The sequence below is a fragment of the Hypanus sabinus genome, chromosome 17 (assembly GCF_030144855.1).
Source record: "Hypanus sabinus isolate sHypSab1 chromosome 17, sHypSab1.hap1, whole genome shotgun sequence".
Lineage (NCBI taxonomy): Eukaryota > Metazoa > Chordata > Chondrichthyes > Myliobatiformes > Dasyatidae > Hypanus > Hypanus sabinus.
This window is the reverse complement of record NC_082722.1, coordinates 53614940-53622040: the sequence shown is the minus strand read 5'-3', so window position 1 is coordinate 53622040 and position 7101 is coordinate 53614940.

The window sequence follows — 7101 nt, the reverse complement described above, 5'->3', positions numbered from 1 at the left end:
TCTGCTGTGTCTTGAAGACACATAGAGTAGTTATCCATAATGATCAAAGTACATATATGTTGCAATATACAACCCTGAGATTTGTTTTCTTATGGGCATACTCAGCAAATCCACGAAACACAATAGAACCAATGAAAGCTGCACCCAACAGGACAAACAACCAATGTGCAAAACAACAAAGTGTGCAAATACAACAAAATGTAATCATAATTAAATAAGCAATAAATGTTGAGAACATGAGATAAAGAATTGTTGAAAGTGAGTCCATAGGTTGTGAGAAAAGTGCCCGATGTTCCAGGGGAGCGGGACTGAGATAGAATCAGGATGTCTGTGCCCCACGATGAGTGAATCCTGAAGTCAACATCACCACTTTTGCCTTTGCCTGAGATGCATTCTGTTTAACTTATTCTGTTTAATAATAAATTTATTCAACTTATTCTGTGACAAATTCCGAGATTGTACTGGAACGGGAATAAGTTTGATTTTAATTAATTTATAAATAGTGGAGTTAACTAATCCAAGGCGAAGATTTCATTTACATCTCCATTGTTATTTAGAAGGTGCTCTGCAAAATACAAGTTTACGGTAACATTATACATAAATTAGATTAAATTAGATTAGATTCAACTTTTTTGTCATTGTGCTGAGTACAGATACGAAGCCAATGAAATGCAGTTATCATCTGACCAGAAATGCAAAGAATAGTGTTATTCACAGAATAACTGCGAATAAAAAATAAGTGCTACAGCGCACAAATATAAAAGCACTGAGACAGTACAATATGGGTGCAATACAGCTTAGCGCTGTGATGTGAGGTTCAGCAGGGTCACAGCCTCAGGGAAGAAGCTCTTCCTGTGCCTGCTGGTGCTGGAGTGGAGGCTCCTGTAGCGCCTACCGGATAGGACAAGAGTAAAAAGTTCATGGTTAGGGCGAGATGCATCCTTGATAATGCTTTTCGCACTGCCAGGCAGCGTTTATCATAGATGTTCTCAATGGTGGGCAATTGGCTGCTGATAATCCGTGGGCAGTTTTCACCACATGCTGCAGTGCTTTGCGGTCCGATACGGGACAATTGCCATACCACACTGAGATGCAGTGAATGTCAATTATTAAATAAATATCTGAATGAAATAGGTTTAAAATAACATTTCCAATGTTTAGTCTTTCCAGGACATCTGTGTTAACCACAAAATGCTCAGTTGATAATGACCTCATCACATAACTCCCTTCTCAGTGAGTTTCATGTGACTTTGTTTCTACAATCCTTCTGATAATTGACCTGCTATTTGTTTCTGCTTTTCATTCTTCCACAATGCCTTTCACATCCTGATTGAATTGTCAAATTAAATGCTTGGAGTGTCCATACAAGAAATATCAAAAGGATTTTAACACCTGCGTATGACTCTAGCCACATTTGTTTTGGCAGAAGTTGCCTTCCAGGACACGAATAAAGGATTCTTGATGCAAAACATGCACTCTTCCACTTGCAGGCTATACGGCCTGACTCACCGAGTATGGCAACATTTTCTACTTTTGTATATATTGTTGTTTATCGATTGAGGTGAACAATCTCAACTTTACATTGACATAACCACTATGAAATCAACACTCCTTGCTTTGTCTCTATGAAGATAAAAGGTGAATAATTTATAAAGTCTTCCATATTCATTCACATATATAGCCTATCAAGATAATGTTACAGGTTTTGGCCATTTGAACGGAATAGAAAAACTGTGAATGAAATGAGTTCCACTAGAGAATTTACCAGACACAATCAACATTAACAGAAGCCTTGTGGCTGAAGCAGTATTTTATAAATATTCATTAGATGGGCTTAAGCTAAACCAATGAAACCCATTGAACAAACTATATACTACCGATCATATGAAATAAAACAGAAAAGCTACCTATAGTCAAAAGATTGTAGGCTTATTCACAAAGATCCTTAGACAAGTAATTCTTAGAGCTGGCTTGTACTTAGTCCCAAACAGTGAAACAAAATGTGATTTCAGTCCATGCCAACAGTAATTATTATTGTACTTTTATGCTGCTTCGAAGGGCATGGCCGTTTCCCTGCCTTCAGATACTTGATTCCCAAGGTATGCAACTGGCTTTCCAGTTTGTTATGAGAGGGAGTGGCTTAGCAATACTGAATAAAAATTAGAAATTTGAATGCAGGTAACCAACCCACCCATGTAATTAGCAATCAGAGGAACCAACACTAATGCTATTGTAAGAATCCAGGGTGCAACTGTCTCATTGTTCAATTTTTCTTTTTTTCCTTTTCTATGCCACTCCATGTGCATGGATGGAGTTTGGAAGGCAGATTTCAGGAGTCTGGATCTGGCATGTGGCCCCTTTGGAGTCAACAGATACAGCCTTGATATAGTGGAGGTAGAGGGACAGGAAAAATAATGGAAACATTGAGCACTCGGTGTTTCCAACTCATTTCTTCTGATTTTTATTTCAACATTTGCAATTTTCTAAGTTTTCTTGACGTTAGGAATGTTGCCCTGTGAGAGGTTGCAGACGTTAATCGTTTTACAGCAGATAGAGTTATTTCTCCATCAATGTGCCTGTTGGTAGCGTCAGTCTCAGAAGTATGCAGTGACATAAGAAAATAAGAAGCAAGTATACATGTCATCGACTTGGCTCCTCAAGTCTGCCCCATCATTCAACAAGGTCATGGCTGATCAGTCCTACCTTCAGTGTCACTTTCACAAGAGATTCTGCAGATGCTGGAAATCCAGGGCAACACACACAAAATGCTGGGGAAACCCAGCAGGTCAGGCAGCATCTATGGAGGAGGATAAACAGTCAATGTTTCAGGCTGGGAGCCTTCATCAGGACTGGAAAGGAAGGGAGAAGCTGCTACAATAAGGTGGGGGGAGGGAAAGGAGTACAAGCAGGAAGGTGACAGGTGAAACCAGGTGAGGAGAAGAGATGGGGGGGGGGCAAAGTGTGGAATAGAAAATTCAATAATATATAATAGATTCAATATCATCATAGTGGCAAAAGTTTGTCCAAAATCAAAACAAAACAATTGCCACTGGCCTCTGAATCCACAGAGTTGTTATACTGGTGTGATGCACCTGCAGCTCCATTGATTGCTCCAGAGAGTCAAACTCCCTATTCCAATTAGCAAACATACAATTAAGCACCTTTGAGCATTATGTCCATAGCACCAAGCTACAAACTATCATGAAATAAGCAACTTATCTCCTTTGCAGGTACCACGTTCACTGATTTGACCAGTTACCATAATAAACATAAGAAACACACAACACAGAGTACAATGCAGATAGAGAACAGATAGAGATACATGGCTCCTACGTTCCAGCCCCGTAATTATAACACTATAATGATTACAACTACATGCTACCAAGACACAGGAGTCACGAAATCTCAACGTTTATACAAACGTACTCTTTGGTAAGTGGTCTATCTAGGCAGATTTACAGCTGTGCCATATTCTTTCCATTTCTTGATGATTGACTTAACTGTACTCCCCTGGGATATTAAGTGACTTGGAAATGTTCTTTATCCATCTCCTGACTTGTGCTTTTCAATAACCTTTTCACCAAGTTGCTTGGAGCGTACTTTTGTTTTCATGATGTTGTTTTTGCCAGGACACTGACTCACCAGCAGCTGGACCTTCCAGATGATCCAGGTATATTTTCACTGCAGTCAATTGAAACACCTTGACTGCTCACAGGTCTCCAAAAACAGATCTGCATTCAACTAATTATGTGACTTCCCAAACCAATTGGCTGAACCAGTGATGATTTGGTGTGTCATTTTAAAGGGGGTGAATACTTAGGTGTTTATTTTGTGTTTTATATTTGTAATTAGTTTTGATCACTTAGTAGAAATCTGTTTTTACTTTGACACGAAAGAGTCTTTTCCTGATGGTCAGTGTGAAAAAAGCCAAATTAAATCATTCTGATTCAATGTTGTAAAACAATAAAACATGAAAACTTCCAAGGGAAGGGGTGAATACTTTTCATAGGTACTGTATCTTATGGTCTTATGTCTATCTATCTCAATAACACTGGCAAGGACAGGATTGAGATCAATGCATACACTGCAATGGATTAGGAGCATAGTGGTAAATTAGTTTATTTGTATTCCACCCCCCAACTGAGTACATTACAAGTGGCATTGCCATAAGCAGCATCTATCATCCAGGCCATGCTCTCTTCTCACTGTTGCCATCGGCAAGGTAGTACAAGAGCCTTAGGTACCACACCGCACGTTCAGGTACACTTATTACTCTTCAACCCTCACTTTCCTGAACTCTTACCTTAAGAGTGATAAAGTCGATGAGAAGTGCAGCACAGAAACAGGCCCTTTGGCCCATCTAGTCCATGCCAAAACCATTGAAACTGCCTACTTCGACCTGCACCTGGACCAAAGCCCTCCATACCTCTACTATCCATGTACTTATCCAGACTTCTCTTAAGCATTGAAATCGAGCTCACGTGCACTATTTGAGCTGGCAGCTCATTCCACACTCTCACAACCCCGCTCTGAGTGAAGAGATTTCCCCTCATGTTCCCCTTAAATTTTTCACCGTTCACCCTTAATCCATGACCTTTGGTTGTGGCCCCATCAAACCTCAGTGAAAACAGCCTGCTTATATTTACTGTATCTATACCCCTCATAATTTTATATACATCTATCAAATCTCCTCTCAATCGTCTATGTCCTCACCTATTCAATCTTTCCTTATAACTCAGGTCCTCCAGGCCCAGCAACGTCCTTGTAAATTTTGTCTGTACTCTTCAACCTTATTTATAACTTTTCTGTAGGTAGATGACCAAAACTGCGCACGATACTCCAAATTAGGCCTCATCAGTGTCTTATACAATTTCAACATAACATCCCATCTCCAGCACTCAATACATCCATTTATGAAGGCCAATGTGCCAAAAGCTTTATTTCTGGGCCTATCTACCCGTGACGCCACTTACAACAAATTATGGACCTGTATTTCCAGATTCCTTTCTTCTGCCACACCCCTCAGTGCACTACCCTCATTGGTCCTACCGAAGTGCAACACCTGGCAGTTGTCTTTGTTAAGTTCCATCTGCCATTTTACAGCCCATTTTTCCAGCTGATACAGAATCCTCTGCAATCCATGACAGCCTTCCTCGCTGGCCACTACACCCCCAATCTTGGAGTCAACTGCAAACTTGCTGATTCAGTTAACCACATTATCATCCAGATCATTGGTATAGATGACAATCACAAAAAGACCCATTGATCCTGTGACACACCACTACTCATCGGCCTCCAGACAGGCAACCCTCTGGCTTCTTCTACAAAGCTGATATGCAATCCAATTTACTATACATCTTGAATGCCAAGTGACTGAACCTCCTTGTCCAACCTTCTGTGCAGGGCCTTGTCAAATGCCTTGACAATACCTTCATCCACTTTCCAGGTAACTTAACTTCCTCAAAAAACACTATAAGATTGGTTAGACATGACATATTACACACAAAGCCATGCTGACTGACTATCCTTAATCTGTCCACATCTATCCAAATAACTTCCCCACAACTGATGTCAGGCTCACCGGCCTATAGTTTCCTGGTTTATGTTTACAGCCTTTTTTAAACAGCAGAACAACATTGGCTATCCTCCAATCCTCTAGTACTTTTCCTGTCACTCAGGACAATATAAGTATCACTATTAGGGCCTGGCAATTTCTGCATTTGCCTCCCGTAGGGTCCAAAGGAACATGTTGTCAGGCCTTGGGGATTTATCCACCCTAATTTGCCTCAGGGCATCAAACTCACGGGCCTGAATGACTTCCGCCCAGTTGCACTCATCTCCATCATTGCAAAGTGCTTTGAGAGACGGGTTCTATCACATCTGAAATCCTGTCTGCCCACTACCCTGGACCCCCATCAATTTGCCTGTCGCACCAACAGGTCAACAGAGGATGCCATCTCCATAGCACTTCACTCTGCCCTGACCCCCCTGGACAGCCCCAACTCTTACGTCAGAATGCAGTTCATTGACTTTAGTTCAGCATTCAATACTGTGATCCCCTCCAAACTGATCGCCAAACTTCACCAGCTTAGTATCAGCTCATCCCTCTGCAATTGGACCTTGGACTTTCTGACTAACAGACCTCAATCTGTTAAGCTAGACAACCTCTCCTCCTCCATTCTCACCCTGAATACTGGCGTGCCTCAAGGCTGTGTGCTGAGCCCTCTTCTGTACTCACTTTTCACCTATGACTGTGTTCCTGTACATGGTTTTAACTCCAGGTTGACCTGATCAAAGGGGATGATGAGACGGCCTACAGGGATGAGGTCCAGCACCTGACCGCGTGGTGTGCCGACAACAACCTGGCCCTTAACACCCAGAAGACCAAGGAGATCATTGTGGACTTCAGGCATGCTAGGCTCCACACTCACATCCCCATCTACATCAATGGAGCTGTAGTGGAGTGTGTATCAAGCTTCAAATTCCTTGGTGTCAACACTTCCAAGGATCTCACGTGGTCCCTGAACTAAGGCAAAACTAATTTGCCCCACTTCTATAGACTCTGTCTCTGTCTCCTGAGTAAATGCAGATGCAACAAAAAATTTAAGATCTCCCTCATTTGTTTTGGCTCCACTCATGGATTATCATTCTGGTCTTCCAGCGGACCAATTCTGTCCCTTGTAGAATCTCTTAGGATTCTCCTACACCTTGTCTGCTGGAGCAACCTCATGCCTTCTTTTAGCTCACATTTCTTTCTTAAGTGTTCTCTTGCATTTCTTATACTCCATAAGCACTCATTTGTTCCTACACGTCTACACCTAATACACACCACCTTTTTTCTCTTAACCAGGGCTCTGAACTCCTCCAACCTGATCAAAAAGGCACAATACCTCCTTTATTTCCTGTGGAACATTAAGAAAGCTCACCTCTATCCCAGGATACTGACGGACTTTTACCGCTGTACCATTGAGAGCATACTCACCAACTGCATCTCAGTGTGGTATGGCAATTGTCCCATATCGGACCACAAAGCACTGCAGTGTGTAGTGAAAACTGCCCGGCGGATTATTGGCACCCAATTGCCCTTCATTGAGAACATCT